This window comes from Callorhinus ursinus, unplaced genomic scaffold (genome assembly GCF_003265705.2).
Source record: "Callorhinus ursinus isolate GAN/ISIS: 27379988/994484 unplaced genomic scaffold, GSC_fseal_2.0 scaffold22, whole genome shotgun sequence".
NCBI classification, from domain to species: Eukaryota; Metazoa; Chordata; class Mammalia; order Carnivora; family Otariidae; genus Callorhinus; species Callorhinus ursinus.
Window position 1 is genome coordinate 7,051,965 of NW_027397084.1, and position 21,925 is coordinate 7,073,889.

A 21,925-nucleotide genomic window follows, 5' to 3' on the forward strand; every position below is an offset into this window, starting at 1 on the left:
GTATCTCAAAATTTTAAAGAGAGAACAACTTATTTATATATGCCAAAAATAAGGGTAACTACTATGAAGGGATAAAAATATGACTCTAAAAATGAGAAATAAAAAATGTTTTTTTTAAAAAGGGATTGATACGATGTTGTTTGAAAAAGGGAAAAAGAAAAATTCAAAAAAAAGACAATTAAAAAATTAACTTTGAAAAACTAATGAATTATGGTAAAAAAGCCATGAATTCTATGTGCAGTATTCCGCTAGTGCTGGAGTTCTCCCGTTCTCCTTGATCAGTACACTTGGTCTTGGCTTGCTGGCTGTTCGTGCTTGATCTTCTGGGGGAGGGCCCTGTTGCCGTGGTTTCCAAATGTCTTTGCCGGAGGCGGAATTGCCCCGCCCTTGTGAGTCCGGGCTAAGCAAGCTGCTCGGGTTTGCTCTCAGGAGCTTTTGTTCCCTGCAAGCTCTGGTACAGCTTTGGAGGACCAGGGTGAAAATGGTGGCCTCCCAATCTCCACCCGGAGGAGCTGAGAACTCAGGGCCCCACTCCTCAGTGTGCCCCCAGAGAAAAGCAGTCACTCCCGTGTCCCCGGTCTCCAGCCGCACTCCGTGCTCACCTGGCCTGTGATCGAGCGTTTCTATGTCTGGCACCCAAGCCCGTGTGGAGTCTCCAAACCCAGCAGATCCCTGTGGTTCGCTTCCGCGCTGCTTCTCCCAGGGGAGGAAGGGGAGTCTCCCTGGCTCTGCTGCTTGTTGAGTCCCTGCTGGAGGAGCAGTAGCTCGACTGGGCCGCAGATCACAGTTTATGGCAACCCCAAGCAGACCCGCGTCTCGGCTCTGTGTCTGCAGCCGGCTTCCCCGCTCTGATACCTGGGAGCTCGGCTGCACTCAGTCTTTCTCCGTCTTTCTGTGACCCTGAGGGTCCTGAGACCACACTGTCCCGTGAGGGTTCCATCCCTGCTTAGCCACTGGAGCAACGTCCCTCAGCGGAGCCGACTTCTAAAAGGTTCGATTTTGTGCTCCGCGGCTCTATCACTTGCCAGAAGCGGCCAGCGGAGGCCCCTCCCCCGCCATCTATCCTCCCGAATATCGCCTCGGATTCACTTCTCCGCACGTCCTACCTTCCAGTAAGTGGTCGCTTCTCTGTTCAGAGAGTTGTTGCTACTCTCCTTTTCGATCTCCTGTTGAGTTCGTAGGTGTTCAGAATGGTTTGATCCCTATTCAGCTGAATTCCTGAGACCAGACGAAATCCAGGTCTCCTACTCCTCCGCCATCTTGCTCCCCCATCGAAACAATACATGTTGATGAGGATGTGGAGAAAGGGGAACCCTCCTACACTGTTGGTAGGAATGCAAGCTGGTACAGCCACTCTGGAAAACAGTATGGAGGTTCCTCAAGGAGTTAAAAATAGCTATGACCCTGCAATTGCACTGCTAGGTATTTACCCCAAAGATACAAATGTAGTGATCCAAAGGGGCATCTGCACCCCCATGTTTGTAGCAGCAATGTCCACAATAGCCAAACTGGAAAGAGCTGAGATGTCCATTGACAGATGAATGGATAAAGAAGATGTGATACACACACACACACACACACACATATGTATATGTATACACACACAGATACATATACACACAATGAAATATTACTCAGCAATCAGGAAGGATGAATACTTACTATGTACGTCAACATGGATGGAACTGGAGGGTATTATGCTAAGTGAAATAAGTAAATCAGAGAAAGACAATTATCACTCATATGTGGAATATAAGAAAGAGCACAGAAGATCATAGGGGAAGGGAGGGAAAACTGAATGGGAAGTCATCAGAGAGGGAGAAAAATCATGAGAGACTCTTAACTATAGGAAACAAACTGAGGGTTGCTGGAGGGGAGGTGGGTAGGGGGATGGGGTCATTGGGTGATGGATATTAATGACAGTATGTGATGTGATGAGCACTGGGTGTTATACGCAACTGATAAATTACTGAACTCTACCTCTGAAACTAATGATGCACTATACATGTGCTAATTGAATTTAAATTAAAAAAAGAAAAAATTTTATAAAACTCCTCCAAAGACTTAACTATACTGTTCCTCTGATTAAAGTGTTTTAATGAATCCCAATATCATTCAAAGTAAAGACCAAATTCTTATAATGGATCAAAAGACCTTACAGGATCTGGCTTCCTAGTTCATTGCTAAAGTCTTTACAGACTATTGTCCTGATACTGTGCTTAGTCCACACAGATATACTAGCCATCCTGGCATTCCTTATAGACTACAGTAGTCTCCCCTTATCCTCAGGAGATATGTTACATGGTCCCCACTGGTTTCCTGAGACTGTGGATAGTGCCAAAGCCTATGTATACTACATTTTTTTCCCTATAGATGTATGCCTATGATAAAGTTTAATTTATACAGTAGGCACAGTAAGAAATTAACAACAATAACTGATAATAAAATAGAATATAACATATGCTGTAATCAAAGTTATTTGAATGTGGTCTCTCTCTCTCTCCCAAAATATCTTATTGGACATTACCAACCCTTCTTCTTCTTGTGATGATGTGAGATAATAAAATACTCACATGATGAAATGAAGTGACATGAATTATGTAGGCACTGTTGGGTCACCACAGACCTTCTGATGATACATCAGGACATCAGGAGGACCATCTGCTTCTGGATTATAACTGACCACAATTAACTGACACCACAGAAAGCAAAGCCACAAATAAGGGGGACTATTGTTAGGCACACCTTTACCTAACTACCTCTTCCTGGAATACTCATTCTCCATATATCCACATGCCTACCTGCCTTACTTCTTTCAAATCTTTTTTAGCTCTCACTTTCTCAATGAAGTTTACCTTTACTACACTATCTAAAATTTCATCTTGTCCCACCAGACTCACATTCCTCAACCTCCTAAACTTACTATACTTTTTTCTTTTTTCCATAACACTTACATAATATATAATGTACTTATTGATATACTATGTTTACTGGCTATCTCTAGTTCTTGAAAGATCCATGAGGACAGAAATGGTTCTGATCTATTTACTGATATAACACAAATAACTAGCGTAGTTTGCACACAGTAGGGACTCAGTATTTGTTATATAAACAAACAAATAGCTGTTGGAATATCTATAAGTAGATAACTATAAAAGAATCCTCTTTTAGGGCTCAGGAAGAGAGATATTGAGAAGAGGGCTGGCTTCCCTTGTGTGGAGGCAGAGAGTTAGTTGTTTGTAGTTTGAAGACATTAGATAGACCATATATCTATCAGATCTTGAGGATTTGGTCTAAGGGCTCTCTCTATATGTAAATATATCTAGAAATTATAGCTTGACAAAATTGGAGGTTCCTAAGACTATTTACCTATTCAAGCAAAATTTCTGATTTGGGGTCCAGGAATCTGTAACTTAATAATCCTCTTCAATGATGCCTATGTACAATACCTTTTAGAAATACTATTTTGAGTACTTATAAATAATACACCACTGGAAAACATATATCTTAACAGTTTGAGGAATGGTACAGAAGAGATATCTGCCTGGGTATGGAAAAATGAGGGAAAATAATACCTGAATGAAAATGCCTGGTCGTAAAGGGCAATAAAACAGTAAGAGTAACAAGGGCAAACTATTTTACAGGTCTGTTCTTCCCCACAGCGCATGGGTAATTGCAGTGGAAGACAAATTGGAATTTGAAGGAAATCAGTATCTTGGAAACAATCATATTTTATATTAAATTTTATCCATTTTCATGCATGATAATTAAATATACTTATAATCCACATTTTGCAGAGATGTAATCACATTTATCAGAAGACAATTAGGAAAACAATTTCCAGTGTTTGTATACCTATAACAAATGTACTTTTAATGAAACTCACATTTGAGAAATCAACAGAAGATTAAATAATTATTTTTGCTATTCCCTTGGCTACATAAAACATAGACACACTTATATGGACACCAGCATCCCTGGGGACTGTTACTAAAAATGAGCATTATGTCATTGCCTTAATTTACTATTTCAAAGTTATATAAAACCCAAACACTCTCCATATTAAAGATCATAAAGTTATCTTATTTCAACTGATCACCATTTAACAGAGGGGGTTCTCAGTAGGATAACTATCTGATAGGTTGGGGAATTAGGGAAGAGATTTCCCACTAAAGACAGAGAACTCAGATGGGGTTAATGAGGGGAAAAATTCACAAATTGCATTCTTCATCTTTAGTCAAAACTCCCAGCTTCAAATATGAAAAGACAGAAATCTCACATTGCCTCTGAAAATACAACACAAAAGATATTCTGAACAGCCTAACCATAAGGTTATGAAAACACTTTTGTGCTGCCATCCTGGTGAACTCAAGGTGATACTAACATTCCTTTCCTTTTTTTTTTTTTTTAATCTCAAATCTAGGGGCACCTGGGTGGCTCAGTCGTTAAGCCTCTGCCTTCAGCTCAGGTCATGATCCCGGGGTCTGGGGATCGAGCCCCGCATCGGGCTCCCTGCTCCGCGGGAAGCCTGCTTCTCCTCTCCCACTCCCCCTGCTTGTGTTCCTTCTCTCACTGTGTCTCTCTGTCAAATAAATAAATAAAATCTTAAAAAAAATAAATAAATCTCAAATCTAATGGGAAAATATACAAAAGGTAAAAAAAGAATGTAAAAACTGTTGTATCTAAATCAAAGCTCCCCAAAATATTTAACTCAAAGTGTTTAAATCACTAACACTCAGGTTAGAAAATAATATTTCATATTCCATTACTTCTAAATAGGTCTTAAAAATAGTCTCTGTCACAGAAGGCATGATTCTTTTAAACAGATCCCTCTTTGTCAATATGTTGCTAATCTAAAGGGTAGGGTCAGGTGAAGCATCTTTCCAATAAGTGCTATTTAATCAGCAAAACAAGGTAGATCGTCTTAGAAGAAATTGTTGAAACCAAGAAAGTCAAAAATTAAAACATCCTCAGAGAGGAGAAGAAGGTGGCAGTGGAGTACGAGGACCCATGCCTTGTCCCACAAATACAACTAGATAACTATCAAATCACCCTAAATGATCCAGAAATCAATCTGAAAACTGGCAGAACAAACTCCACAACTGCAGGAAGAGAAGAGACTAAACCAAAGAAGGCAGGAAATGCAGAAACACCACTTGGGAGAAAAATGGATCTTGGCTACTGTAGTGGTGGGGAACCTTGGTTGCAGAGAAGTGCTAGAGATGACTAGCACACACAGAAGCACACAGTCCCCATAGAAATTGGTTTAGAAAGCAAGAGGGGCCAAATTTCATGAGTTCTTGCAACCAGGAGGGCTTAAAGACTGAAGTTCTAAAGGTCAGTAGGCTTGGCTAGGGAAAAGCCTGGAGGCATTGGGGCTGCTCTTGGACAGAAGGCAGGGCAAACAGCTTGGGAACATACAGTGTGAAAACAGCAATCTGAAGAGCACCTGGGGCACACAGTGGAGTGGTTATTTGCTCATATCAGAGGGTGTCCCAGAGAGGCAGCTTTCACAAAGAGACACCCTCCAGGGAAGGTGGAGAAAACTGGCAGATGGCATTTCCTTCCCCCATCCCTCAGCATAAATGCAAAGCCACCTGCTGGAACCAGTACAGCACCCAAACTCGATACCTAACATTCTTACACCAAGTGCCCTCCTCTCCACTCTGGTGAAATCACCCTTCCCAGTCACACTTGTCTCTGTTCCAGTGCAGCAGCTTGCCTCCCCAAGAAGACCAGCCCAAACTCCTGCCATCACTACATCTCCTGACCTGTGAGTTTTGCGAGGCCTTGGTTCCACTGGCAGTGGTGACAGGTCTCATTTCACAAGCAGACCAGAGTACACTTAGATAAAATTCACCACATTCAGGCCATGGACCAAACACTGCCCACAACAGGCAAAGAGAGTCTTTGCAGATGACTGGCCTAAAGGTTAAAGTAGCCAGGATACAACAGTAAAGTGCATGTAAGACATATTAGAGACACTCCCAGAAGTCCTAGACCCTGGGGAACAGGGGACACTATATTGCAGGGTACTACAGGACCTTTTTTTCATAAAGTTGTTACCTTCAAACAGGAGACATCACTGACTAACACAGAGAAATAGGCAAAGGAACTTAGACAATATGAGAAGGCAGAGGAATTTGTCCCAAATGAAAGAGCAGAATAAGGCCACAGCAGGGAATCTAAGCAAAACAGATGCAGGGGTGGGAGGGATGGGGTGGCTGGGTGATAGACATTGGGGAAGATAAGTGCTATGGTGAGCGCTGTGAATTGTGTAAGACTATTGAATCACAGATCTGTACTTCTGAAACAAATAACGCAACATATTTTAAGAAAAAAGAAAAAGAAGAAGATAGCAGGAGAGGAAGAATGAAGGGGAGTAAGTCAGAGGGGGAGACGAACCAGGAGAGATGATGGACTCTGAAAAACAAACTGAGGTTTCTAGAGGGGAGGAGGGTAGGGGGATGGGTTAGCCTGGTGATGGGTATTAAGGAGGGCACATTCTGCATGGAGCACTGGGTGTTATGAACAAACAATGAATCATGGAACACTACACCAAAACAAAATATGTAATATATGGTGATTAACATAACAATAAAAAAATTAAAAAAAAAACAGATGCAAGTTACATGCCTGATGAAGTTAAAGCAATGATAATAAGGATACTCACTGTACTTGAGAAAAGAGTGAAAGACATCAGTGAGACCATTAACACAGAGATAAGGAATAACACAGCAGAGATAAAGGACTTAATAAACAAAACGAGAAACTTGCCTGATGGAATGAACAGCAGGCTAGAAGAAGCAGAAGAATGAATTAATGACCTAAAAGACAGAGCAATGAACGTAATCAAGCTGAATAAAAGAGAGAAAAAGGAATGGTGCAAAATGAGAACAGACAAAGGGAACTCAGTGATGTCATCAAATGTAATAACATTCACATTATAGGAGTCCAAGAAGGAGAGAGGGAGAGGACAGAAAATTTATTTGAAGAAATAATACCTGAAAATTTCCCTAATCTAAGGGGTGGGGAAACAGATACCCAGATCCAGGGGTGACAGAGAAACGCCCAACAAAATCAACAAAAGCAGATCCAGACCAAGACACATGGTAATTAATTAGCAATAATTGTGCTGCGGATAAACCTCATTGACTACGATACTGCCACTGCGCAAAGCATACTAAAATGGCAAAATATAGTGACAAAGAAAAAATTGCAAAAGCAGCCCCCCCCAAAAAAATTTACATACCAAGTAAGTGCTATGAGGCTATTAGTGGATTTTTCAGCAGAAACTTCTCATGCCAGAGGATCTGGCATAATATATTCAAAGTGCTAAATGGGAAAATCCTGCAGCCAAGAATACTCTATCCAGCAAGGTTATCATTCAAAATAGGAGATTAAGAGTTTACCAGACAATTCAAAACTAAAGGAGTTCAAGACCACTAAATCAAAGCTGTGAGAAATATTAAAGGGGACTCTGAGTGGAAAAAGAAAGATCAAAAATGACAGTATGAAGGTAAGAAAACCAAAGCAGTAAAAATGAATATTTCTGTAAAAAAATGAGTCAAGGAACTCAAAATAAAAGAATGTAAAATATGACACCATATATTTAAAAGGTGGGGAGGAGAGAAATAAAGAATGGGCTCAAACCTGACCATCAAGTTAATATGGACTGCCCAAATGCAAAAGATAATCTATACAAACCTAATGGTAACCACAAACCAAAAATATTAATAAATATGCAAAAAATGAAGAGTCAGAAATCCAAATATATCACTAAAGAAAATCAGCAAACCATGAAAAAAAAAAGACAAGAAAGGATCAGAGAAAATCTTCAGAAACAAGCACAAAACAAGTAGCAAAATGGCAATAAGTACATATCTATCAATAATTATCCTGAATGTAAATGGATTGATTGTTCCAATCAAAAAACATAGGGTGAAAGAATGGATAAAAAGAAAAAAAAGACCCATCTATATGCTGCCTACAAGAAACTCATTTTAGGCCTAAAGACACCTACAGATTGAAAGTGAGGGGATGGAGAAATATTTACCATACACATTTATGATGCATTTATCATTATCATGCATTTATCATAACATTTATCATGGATGTCAAAGGAAAGCCAGAATAGCAGTACTTACATCAGACAAAATAGACTTTTAAACAAAGACTGTAACAAGAGACAAGAACACTATACAATAATAAAGGAAACAATCTAACAAGAAGATATGACAATTATAAATATTTATGCACCCAACATGAGAGGACCCAAATACATAAAACAATAAAAAACATAAAGGAACTAATCAATAATAATACAGTAACAGTAGAGGCTTTTAACACCCCACCTACATCAATGGACAGATCATCTAAACAGAAAGTCAGTATGGAAACAATAGCTTTGAATGACACACTGGAACAGATGAATTTAACAAATATACTTAGAACATTCCATCCTGAAAAAGAAGAGTACCCATTCTTTTCCAGAGCACACAGAACATTCTCCAGATCACATATTAGCCCACAAAACAAGCCTCAATAAATTCAAGAAGATAAAAATCAGATCATGAATCTTTTCTGACCACAATATTATAAAATCTAGAAGTCAACCACAAGAAAGAATCTGGAAAGATCACAAATACATGGAAGTTAAATAACATGGTACTAAACAATGAATGGGTCAAGTAGGAAATAGAAGAAATAAAAGAGTACATGGACACAAATAAAATGAAAACAATAGTTCAAAAACTTTGGGATGCAGCAAAAGGGATTTTAAGAGGGAAATTTATAGCAATATAGGCTTGCCTCTAGAAGGAAGACAAAACTCAAATAAACAACCTAACCTTACACTTAATGGTGCTAGGAAGAAAACAAAACAAAACTAAACTAAAACTAAAACTGGCAGAAGGAAATAATAAAGATTAGAACAGAAATTAATGATTTAGAAACTAAAAAAAAAAAAATCCTGTAGAACAGATCAAAGAAACCAGGATCTGGTTCTTTGAATAAAAATCATTAAAATTGATAAACTGCTAGCCAGACTTATCAAGCAAAAAAAGAGAATGGACTCAAATAAATAAAATCACAAATGAGAGAGGAGAAATAACAACAAATACCAGAAATATACAATTACAAGAGATTATGAAAAATTATAAGCAAACAAATTGGACAATCTAGAAGAAATGGATAAATTCCTAGAAACATATAAACTACCAAACAGGAAGAAATAGAAATTTTAGACAGACTGATAAGGAACAAAAAAATTGAATCAGTAATTTAAAAAACTCCAAAAAAACCCAAAAGTCCAGGACCAGATGACTTCCCAGGGGAATTCTAACAAACATTTAAAGAAGAATCAATACCTCTTCTTCTCAAACTATTCCAAAAAATAGAAAAGGAAAACTTCCAAATTCTATGAGGCCAGCATTACCGTGATATCAAAACCAGACTAAGACTTCACTAAAAAAGAGAACTACAGGCCAATATCTCTGATGAACATAGATGTAAAAATCCTCAACAAAATACAACAAAATAGCAAACCAAATCCAACATTGCATAAAAAAATTATTCACCAAAATCAATTGAATTTATTTCTGAGTTGCAAGCATGGTTCAATATTTGCAAATCAATGTGATCCATCACATCAATAAAAGAAAGGATAAGAGCTTATGATCCTTCCAATAGATGCAGAAAAAAACATTTGACAAAATACAACATCTATTCATGATAAAAAACCCTCAATAAAGTAGGTGTAGAGGAAACACACCTCAATATAATAAAGACCATATATGAAAAACCCATAGTTAACATCATCTTAAATGGAGAAAAATTGAGAACATTTCCTCTAAGATCAGGAGAAAGACAAGGATGTCCACTCTCATTGCTTTTATTCAACATAATACTGGAAGTCTTAGCCACAGCAATCAGAAAACAAAAAGAAATAAAAGGAATCCAAATCAGTAAGGGAGAAGTAAAACTTTTATTATTTGCAGATGATATGATACTCTATATAGAAAACCTGAAAGACTCCACCAAAAAACTGCTAGAACTGATAAATTAAGTAAAGTCACAGGAAACCAATATACAGAAATCTTTTGCATTTATATACACCAATAATGAAGCAGCAGAAAAAGAAATTAAGAAAACAGTCCCATTACAATGTGCTAAAAATAATGATACCTAGGAATAAACCTAACCAAAGAAGTGAAAGATTTCTACTCTGAAAACTATGAAACACTGATGAAAGAAACTGAAAACAACACAAAGAAATGGAAAGACATTCCATGCTCTTGGATTGGAAGAAAAAATATTGTTAAATATATATACTACCACAGCAATCTATATATTAAAGCAATCCCTACCAAATACCAACAGCATTTTTCAGAGGGCTAGAACTAATAATTCTACAACTTGTATGGAATCACAATAGCCAAAGCAATCTTGAAAAATCAAAGCAAAGCTTGAGGCATCAGAATTCTGGACTTAAGTTATATTAAAAAGCTGTAGTCATCAAGCCAGTATGGTACTGGCACAAATATAGACATATATATCAATAGAACAGAATAGAAAACCTGGAATAAATCCACAATTATATAACCAGTTAATCTTCAGGAAAAGCAGGAAAGACTATCCAATGAGAAAGTCTTTTCAACAAATGGTATTGAGAAAACTGGACAGCAACATGCAAAAGAATGAAACTGGACCACTTACTTTCTATCCCTATACACAAAAATAAATTCAAAATGGATCAAAGACCTTAATGTGAGACCTGAAACCATAAAAATCCTAGACAAGAGCACAGACAGTAATTTCTCTGACACTGGCCATAGCAACTTTTTTCTATGCAAAGGAAACAAAAACAAAAATAAAGTATTAAGACTACATCAAAATAAAAAGCTTCTACACAGTGAAGGAAACAATCAACAAATCCAAAAGGCAACCTTCAGAATGGGACAAGATGTTGCAAATGACATATCTGATAAAAGGTTAGTATCTAAAATATATGAAGAACATATACAGCTTGACACCCAAAACCAAATAATCCAATTAAAAAAGTGGACAGAAGACATGAACAGACATTTCTCCAAAGAAGACTTTCAGATGGATGAAACACATAAAAGGATGCTCATTGTCACTCATCATCAAGGAAATGAAAATCAAACCTACAATGATATATCATTTCACATCTGACAGAACAGCTAAAATCAAAAACACAAGAAACAAATAGTGTTGGTAAAGATGTAGAAAAAAGAAACCCTCTTGCACTATTGATGGGATTGTAGAAAATAGTTATTACTGTGCAATCACTGTAGAAAACAGTATGGAGATTCCTCAAAAAGTTAAAAATAGAACCCTATGATCCAGCAATCACACTACTGGGTATTTATCCCCAAAATACAAAAGCACTGATTCAAAGGGATACATACACCCCAGTGTTTATAGCAGCATTATTTACAATAGCCAATATATGGAAGCAATCTAAGTGTCCATGGATTGATGAATAAAGAAGATAAAAATACACATAATGGAATATTATTCAGCCTTGAAAAAACAAAGAGCCCTGCATGGGGCTCTGCACTCAGTGTAGAGTCTGTTTGTCCCTCTCCCTCCCTCTCCTCCTCCCCCCTGTGCTCTCTCTTAAATAAATAAATAATAAATAAATAAATATCTTTTAAAAAAGTATCTTGCCATTTGCAATGACATGCATGGAGCTAGAGAGTAAATAAGCCAGAGAAAGAAAAATACCATATGATTTCACTCATATGTGGAATTTAAGAAACAAATGAGCAAAGGGGAAAAACAGAGAGACAAACCAAGAAACAGACTCTTAACGATATAGACCAAACTGATACTTATCAGAGGGGAGGCAAGTGGGGTGATGGGTGAAATAGGTGATGGGGATTAAAAATATTAAGAGTTCTCTTCACGTTTGAGAGTAAGAATGTTCAATGAGGATTGTTAACTTCTAGGCACAGAAGGAAGAGAAAGTTTACAATGGGGGATCTGGGTATACAGTGAGGGACCGTGACTTCTGCAGGCCATTCAATGTTTCTAGGTTTTAGTGTTCTTCTCTGTGAAATGAAAGGACTTAACCAAATTCATGACTCTCATCTCTGTTGACAGAGCCATAGGATGCAACAGCAGCACTTGGGGACCAGTGATGGGGAGGATAGAGAATAAAAGAGAAACCAACATTTTTGTTTTGTTTTTTCTTTCTTTGGATGGTCCTTTGTTGTGTCAAACAATATTTAACTTTTTCTTAAAATCTAATATTTCGAATAGCAGTGGTGATAGTGGACATCCCTGCCATGTTCCTGACCTTATGGGGAAAGCTCTCAGTTTTTCCCCATTGAGAATGATATTCACTGTGGGTTTTTCATAGATGGCTTTTATATTGAGCTATGTACCCTCTATCTCTATATTCTGAAGAGTTTTGATCAAGAAAGGATGCTGTACTTTGTCAAATGCTTTTTCTGCATCTATTGAGAGGATCATGTGGTTCTTGTACTTTCTTTTATTAATGTATTGTATCACATTGATTGATTCGTGGATGTTGATCCAACCTTGCGGCCCGGGGATAAATCCCACTTGGTCGTGGTGATTAATCCTTTTAATGTACTGTTGGTCCCTAGTGGCTAGTATTTTGGTGAGAATTTTTGCATCCATGTTCATCAAGGATATTGGTCTGTAATTCTCCTTTATGATGGGGTCTTTGTCTGGTTTTGGGATCAAGGTAATGCTGGCCTCATAAAATGAGTTGGAAGTTTTCCTTCCATTTCTATTTTTTGGAACAGTTTCAGAAGAATAGGTATTAATTCTTCCTTAATGTTTGGTAGAATCCCCCTGGGAAGCCGTCTGGCCCTGGGCTCTTTGTTGGGAGATTTTTGATGTCTGCTTCAATTTCCTTAGTGGTTATAGGTCTGTTCAGGTTTTCTATTTCTTCCTGGTTCAGTTTTGGTAGTTGATACATCTCTAGGAATGTGTCCATTTCTTCCAGATTATCTAATTTGCTGGCATAGAGTTGCTAATATGTTCTTATAATTGTATTTCATTGGTGTTGGTTGTGATCTCCTCTTTTTCATTCAGGATTTTTTGGTTTGGGTCATTTCTCTTTTCTTTTTCATAAGTCTGGCCAGGGGTTTATCAATCTTGTTAATTCTTTCAAAGAAACAGCTCCTAGTTTCGTTGATCTGTTCTACTGTTCTTTTGGTTTCTATTTCATTGATTTCTGCTTGGATCTTTATTCTTTCTCTTCTCCTGCTGGGTTTGGGCTTTATTTGCTGTTTTTTCTCTAGCTTCTTTAGGTGTAGGATTAGGTTGTGTATTTGAGACCTTTCTTGTTTCTTGAGAAAGGCTTGTATTGCTATATACTTTCCTCTCAGGACTGCCTTTGCTCTATCCCAAAGATTTTGAACAGTTGTGTATTCATTTTCATTGGTTGCCATGAATTTTTTTTAATTCTTCTTTAATTTCCTGGTTGACCCATTCACTCTTTAGTAGGATCCTTTTTAGCCTCCATGTATTTGAGTTATTTCCGACTTTCCACTTGTGACTGAATTCTAGTTTCAAGCATTATGGTCTGAAAATATGCAGGGAATGATCCCAGTCTTTTGGTACTGGTTGAGACCTGATTTGTGACCTAGGATGTGATCGATTCTGGAGAATGTTCCATGGGCACTAGAGAAGAATGTGTTTTCTGTTGCTTTGGGATGGAATATTCTGAATATGTCTGTGAAGTCCATTTGGCCCAGTGTGTCATTTAAAGTCTTTATTTCCTTGTTGATCTTTTGCTTAGATGATCTGTCCATTTCAGTGAGGGGGGTGTTAAAGTCCCCACTATTATTGTATTGTTGTCGATATGTTTCTTTGCTTTTGTTATTAATTGCCTTATATAATTGGATGCTCCCATGTTAGGGGCATAGATATTTATAATTGTTAGATCTTCTTGTTGGATATACCCTTTAAGTAGGATATAGTGTCCTTCGTCATCTCTTATTACAGTCTTTGGTTTAAAATCTAATTTGTCTGTTATAAGGATTGCCACCCCAGCTTAACATAGTATTAGAAATCCTAGCTACAACAATCAGACAACAAAAAGAAATAAAAGGTATCCAAATCAGCAAAGAAGAAGTCAAACTCTCTCTTTGCAGATGATATGATACTTTATGTGGAAAACCCAAAAGACTACACCCCAAAACTGCTGGAACTCAAACAGGAATTCAGTATAGTGGCAGAATATAAAATCAATGCACAGAAATCAGTGGCATTCCTATACACCAACAACAAAGCAGAAGAAAGAGAAATTAAGGAGTCAATCCCATTTACAATTGCACCCAAAACCATAAGATACCTAGGAATAAATCTAACCAAAGAGGCAAAGAATCTGTACTCAGAAAACTATAAAATACTCATGAAAGAAATTGAAGAAGACACAAAGAAATGGAAAAACATTCCATGCTCAGGGATTGGAAGAACAAACATTGTGAAGATGTCAATGCTACCTAGAGCAATCTACACATTTAATGCAATACCCATCAAAAGACCATCCATTTTTTTTCAAAGAAATGGAACAAATAATCCTAAAATTTGTAAGGAACCAGAAGAGACCCCGAATAGCCAGAGGAATGTTGAAAAAGAAAAGCAAAGCTGGCGGCATCACAATTCCGGACTTCCAGCTCTCTTACAAAGCTGTCCTCATCAAGACAGTATGGTACTGGCAAAAAACAGACACACAGATCAATGGAACAGAATAGAGAGCCCAGAAATGGGCCCTCAACTCTATGGTCAACTAATCTTTGACAAAGCAGGAAAGAATGTCCAATGAAAATAGGACAGTCTCTTCAACAAATGGTGTTGGGAAAATTGGACAGCCACATGCAGAAGAATGAAACTCTTCCATTTCCTTACACCACACACAAAAATAGACTCCAAATGGTTGAAAGACCGAAATGTGAGACAGGAGTCCATCAAAATCCTAAAGGAGAACACAGGCAGCAACCTCTTTGACCTCAGCCACAGCAACTTCTTTCTAGAAACATTGCCAAAGTCAAGGGAAGTAAGGGCAAATATGAACTATTAGGACTTCATCAAGATAAAAAGCTTTTGCACAGCAAAAGAAACAGTCAACAAAACCAAAAGACAACTGAGAATAGGAGATGATATTTGCAAATGACATATCAGATAAAGGGCTAGTATCCAAAATCTATAAAGAACTTATCAAACTCAACACCCAAAGAACAAGTGATCCAATCAAGAAATGGGCAGAAGAATGAACAGACATTTTTCCAAAGAAGACATCCTAATGGCCAACATACACATGAAAAAGTGCTCAACATCACTCGGCAGTAGAGAAATCCAAATCAAAATTTCAGTGAGATACCACCTCACACCATTTAGAATGGCCAAAATTAACAAGTGAGGAAATGACAGATGTTGGCAGGGATGCGAGAGAGGGGAACTCTCCTACACTGTTGGTCGGAATGCAAGCTGGTGCAGCCACTCTGGAAAACAGTATGGAGATTCCTCAAAAAGTTGAAAATAGAGCTACCATATGATCCAGCAATTGCACTACTGGGTATTTACCACAAGAATACAAATGTAGGGATCCAAATGGGTGTATGTACCCTAATGTTTATAGCAGCAATGTCCACAATAGCCAAATTATGGAAAGAGCCAAGATGTCTGTCAACAGATGAATGGATAAAGAAGATGTGTTTTATATAACACACACACACACACACACACACACACACACACACACACACACCAGAATAGTATGCAGCCATCAAAAGGAATGGAATCTTGCCATTTGCAATGATGTAGATGGAACTGGAGGGTATTATGCTGGGCGAAATAAGTCAATCAGAGAAAGATATGTATCATATTACCTCACTGATATGAGGAATTCTTAATCTCAGGAAACAAACTGAGGGTTGCTAGAGTGGTGGGGGGGTGGGAGCAATGGGGTTGCTGGGTGATAGATATTGGGGAGGGTATGGACTATGGTGAGCACTGTGAATTGTGTAAGACCATTGAGTCACAGACCTGTACCTCTGAAACAAATAATACATTATGTTAAAAAGAAGAAGAAGAAGAAGAAGAAGATAGCAGGAAGGGAAAAATGAAGGGGAGGGGATTCGGAGGGGGAAATGAACCATGAGAGACTATGGACTCTGAGAAACAAACTGAGGGTTCTAGAGGGAGGGGGGTGGGGGGATGTTTTAGTTTGGTGATGGGTATTAAAGAGGGCATGTACTGCATGGAGCACTGGGTGTTATATGCAAACAATGAATCATGAAACACTACATCAAAAACTAATGATGTAATATATGGTGATTAACATAATAATAAAAAAAGAAAAAAATTAATGATGTACTATATGTTGGCTAATTGAACATAATAATAATAAAAAAGACAAAACACAAAAGTTTAATCTTTTAACTGAAATATATATACAGTTAGTGCACAAATTTTAATCAGATTGAATTTCCATAAAATTAACATACCCATATGTCTACCTAGATCCCCCAAATCTGCCATGACATCATTATCATTAAGCTCTCCTAAATTAACCATTATTCTGACTTCTATCATCAGAATCATTTTTTTTGTATTTTTGAATTTTATAAAAATGGACATAATAATTTTCTTCAGTGAATAATATGACTGAGATTTACCCATGTTGTTTCATGAAGTTATAGTTGGAATTTTTTTTATTTGTTATATATTAATTATACCATTGCATGTGTATACCAAAATCTTTATTTTTTTGCTGAAATATTGAAGTGCATTTGGGTTGTTCCGAACTTTCAACTTTATGAATAATGTTGACATAAATATTCATAAGTCTATTGGTGCCCCTATGTATACCTTACTGTTGAGGCTATTTCTAAGTGTGGAATTATTGGATATATACTTAGCCACTGTAGTGCTAAACAGTTTTCTAAAGTATTTGTACAAATGCGTATACCCTCTAGAAGTGTATGAGAATGCCAATTACTCCAGTTTCTTGCAAATATGTGGTATTGCCACTTAAAAAATATTACATATTCTGATGGAAGTTCAGTGGGGTTTTACTATGATTTTATTTCATTTTTAAAGGAGATTTATTTATTTTAGAAAGAGAGAGAGCATGAGTGTGGGAAGGGACAGAGGGAGAGAATCTCAAGCAGACTCCCTGCTGAGCAGAGAGCCTGTCGTGGGGATCGATCCCATATCCCATGAGACTGAGACCTGAGCTGAAACCAAGAGTTGGCCACTTAACCCACTGAGCCACACAGGCACCCAGACTTTACTGTGATTTTAAAGTGAATTTCCTTAATGAATAAAGTGTTGAGGTGTTTGTTTTATCTTTTTCATAAGTCACTTAGATATTCAGGATTTGTTTTTCCTGTGAGAATTATTTGTTCATCTCTTTTGAAAATTTTTATTTGGATGCCCTCTTATTAATGATTTGCAAAAATTCTTTATATCTTATTCATATGGGTTGTTAATCAGATATATGTATTGCAAATATCTTTTCCATTCAGTTATTTCCCTTTTTCTCTATTATGACTTTTGATAAGTGAAAGATTTACTTTTTAATACAGTACTTCTGTTTGTCAGTCCTAACCTGTATGACTAATGCTATTGTGTCTTAAGAAATCTTAACTCTCTCAGGACCAAGAAGATATTCTCTTAATAGTTTTTAAAATATTTTTATAATTTTTTCCTTTCCTATTTAGGTATATTATTCTCTTGAATTTGACTTAATTAGACATAGTCATTTTTTTAATATACTGACAGCCAGTTTATTAAAGACCATTTTTGAAAGAATCGTTTTTTCCCCCACTAAATTCCAACGGCACCTTTACCATAGGTTAGATTACCATATATGTGTAGTTCTGTTTGTGGACTCTTCATACTTCTTCATTGGTCTATCTATTTGCAGTTTCATAAAGCCTATATATCATTTTGATATATTCTTCAAGAGTGTCCTCAGTATTCCTGGTCCTTTGCATTTTCATGTAAAGTTTCAAAGTGGCTTTCCAAACCAGAAAATGTTGGAATATAAGTAGTTTTTCACTTTCGATATTACTCAATTTAGGGAAAATTGACATCTTTATAATACTGAGTCTTTCAGCTTATGACCATGGCATATTGCAATAATCAATTAAATTTTAATTGTTTCAATTATATGTTTTAGTTTGTCCTTTTCAAGTCCTTGAAGTCTTTGTATTTATTCATATTAAGGCCATTTTGATGTTAGAAATTTAAATATTCTTTTCTAATTTATTTTTTTTCCAGATCTGAAAATATAGGATTTGTTGTTTTGTTTGGGGGTATTTACCCTGTATGTGAAATATTGTTAAATTCATCTATCAAGGCCACTTTTAATTTAGGTCAAATCACATGAAACTGCTGTTATAGCAGGTAAAAATGTTCAAATATCAGAATTTTAGTATGGTTTAACATAGTAGTTTATACATAGATTCTTTCAATTTCTTGTATACACAACCAAATCATATGTGATGATTTTCTTTCTTTCTTCTCAATACTTATATTTTTTATATCCTTTGGTTGTTTTATTCTAGTATCTGTGACTTCCAGCATAATGCTGCATAGAAGAGGTATTTCTTGTTTTCTGTCCCACATCAAAATACTCTCAATATTTTACCAGTAAATATGACACTTTCTATAGGTTCTAAAATATATCCTTTATCAGATTAAGGAGACCACCTTTAATTCCTACTTTGCTGAGAGTTTAAATTATTAAATCATAAATATATGTTAAATTTTATGAAATGTCTATACAATTTTATTAAAATGATATTGTGATAGTTAACTGTGTATCACCTTACACAGAAAAATGGATGCCCAGGTAACTAGGTAAAACATTGTTTCTGGGTATCTCTGTGAAGGTGTTTCTGGAAAAGATTAGCATTTGAATCAGTAGACTAAGAAATGAAGATTGCAGATGGGCATCATCCAATCAGCTTAGGGCCTAAAAGAACAAAAAAGTGGAAGGAGGACAAATTTGCTCTTTGCTTGAACTGGGACATCTATCTTCTCCTGCCCTGAGTTCTTGGGAATTTGGACTCAGACTGGGACTTACACTATTAGTTCCCCTGGTTCTCAGGCATTAGGACTTGGATTGAATTACACCACCAGCTTTCCTGATTCTCCAGCTTACAAGCAGCAAGTCATAGAACTTCTTGGCCTCCATAAAACCAAGAGTCTTTAGATACAGATGTAGATATAGATGATGCAGACAGATCTGTATCTCCAATTGGTTCTTTGGAGAACTCTAACGTATTTTGATACTAAAGTGTTATGGTAAGAAATAACTAAAAATGTGGAAGTGGCTTTGGAAGTGGGCAATGGGTAGACACTATAAGAGTTTTGAAGTGCATGCTATAGAAAAAGCTGGCATTGCGATTAATGGACAATTCTTGTGAAGACTCAAAAAGAAAAGATGACAGTTGTAGATAAAGCTTCCACATATTCTAGGAGAATACATAAGTAATCATGGACAGAATATTAGTAGATATACAGACAGTAAAGGTCATTCTGACAAAGTCTCGGGGGGGAAATGAGAAAGATATTATTAGAAACTGAAGGAAAGGCAATTCTCATTATAAAGCGGCAAAGAACAGGGCCTAATTCTGTTAGTGTCCTAGTGTTTTGTAGAAGACAGAATGTGTAAGAGATGAAATTGGATATTTAGCTGAAGCTATTTCTAAGCAATGTGATGGAGGAGAGTTCTGGTTATTCTTTTTTAAAAATATTTTATTTATTTATTTTAGAGAGAGAGAGCATGGGCATGGGTGGGGAGGGACAGAGGGAGAGGGAAAGAGAGAATCCCAAGCAGACTCTGAGCTGAGTTCAAAGCCTGATGCAGGGCTCGATCCCAGGACCCTGAGATCATGACCTCAGCTGAAATCAAGAGTCAGATGCTCAATCGACTGAGCCACCCAGGCACCTCACGTTCTGGTTACTCTTGACTGCTACAGCAAAATTTGAGAAGAGAGAAATGCCTTAAAGAGCTATATGTTAGCCAGAAGGGAAACAAAACAAAGATATGGAAAATTCTCAGCCAATCCATATTGTAAACAATAAGAAAGCCTGTTCAGGAGAGAATACTAAGGGTACGGCCAAAAGACATTTTGATAAGATTAGTTAACCACCTCAGAGGAGAGACGAACCATGAGAGACTATGGACTCTGAGAAACAAACTGAGGGTTCTAGAGAGGAGGGGGGTGGGGAAATGGGTTAGTCTGGTGATGGGTATTAAAGAGGGCACATACTGAATGGAGCACTGGGTGTTATATGCAAACAATGAATCATGAAACACTACATCAAAAACTAATGATGTAATGTATGGTGATTAACATAATAAAAAATGATAATAAAAAATAAAAGCTAAAAAAATAAAAGATTAGTTAACCATCTCAACAGAAACCATGAGCTATTGTTCCAGAAAATGAAAGAATGTAGCACTTAGGGATCACCAGCACCTGCAGGACCTTAGCTCACTGTCTACAAGTACCTGACATAGAGGGATCCCCACCCCATGGTCTGGTGCTGATTTCTCAGCTGTCCCAAGTGTGGCTTCAGTAGGTCTCAGTGAAGCACAGGTCATGGTCACCATCCTTCTGGAGGGCACAGTTGGAAAACTGGTAGTGTCTATGCTATGCCATCTATGCCAGCCTACAGAGTACACAAGCTTTCGAAGTATAACTGCCACCACCTACTTTTCAAAGACTACCAAAGCAGACAGCCCCCGTGGACTGTTCCACAAAACTGTGGGGGCAGGGCTACCTGGATCTTTAAGGGCCCAACCCCTGCTCAGCAAACCTGAAAAGGCAGGACCACTGCCCTTTGGCCTTCAGGACAGACCAATGACCTAAAGAGGATCATTCTCAAGCCGTAAAGTCTATAGAATTTGCCCCACTGGATTTTGGATTTACTCAGAACCTGTTACTCCTTTTTCTTTCCTTGCTCTGCCATTTGGAGGGAATGTCTATCCATCGCCTGTTCCACCACTACATTTTAGAAGTAAATAACATATTTGATTTCACATTTTCACAGCTGCAGAGGAATTTGCCTCAAGCTAAATTGTGTCTTGAGTCTTACCCATATCTGACTTAAATGACATTTAAATGAGACTTTGGATTTAGACTTTGAAGTTGATGCTGGAATATTTTAAGACTTTTGAAACTATCGGGATGGAATGAATATTTTTTGCATGTAAGAATGACATGGACTTGGGGGGTCAGAGGTGGAATACTATAAGTTTAATGTTTGTAACCCCTCCTCCGTCAAATTAATATGTTGAAACCAAATCTCCAATGTGAAAAAGTATTTGAAGGTAGAAGCTTTGGGAGATGATTAGGTTGTGAGGGTGTAGCAGTCATGAATATGATTAATGTCTTTATAAAAGAAGCCCTAGAGAGTTCTCTTCCTGCTTCCACCATTTGACAACACAAAGAAAAGATGGCCATCTATATCACCCTCATCGAGTATTAGTAGGAGCCCTTTGGACTGCTTCCCCTTGATATTCAGTAGTATATTTCTTTCTTTTTTTTTTTTTTAAAGATTTTATTTATTTATTCATGAGAGACAGAGAGAGAGAGACAGAGAGAGAGGCAGAGGGAGAAGCAGGCTCCCAAGGAGCAGGGAGCCCGATGCAGGACTCGATCCCAGGACCCTGGGATCATGACCTGAGCCGAAGGCAGACGCTTAACCATCTGAGCCACCCAGGCGCCCTTCAGTAGTATATTTCAAGTGAGTTACCAGTGAGGATTTCATGTGTGCCAGTGGTTGGTCCCCAGCCTCCCTGTGCCAGCAATTCAAAAGGGTATTATTTCCTGTTTGTCAGTACTAGCCATGTTTTTTTTTCTTTTTTCTTTCTTTCTTTTTTTTTTTTTTTTTGTACCTT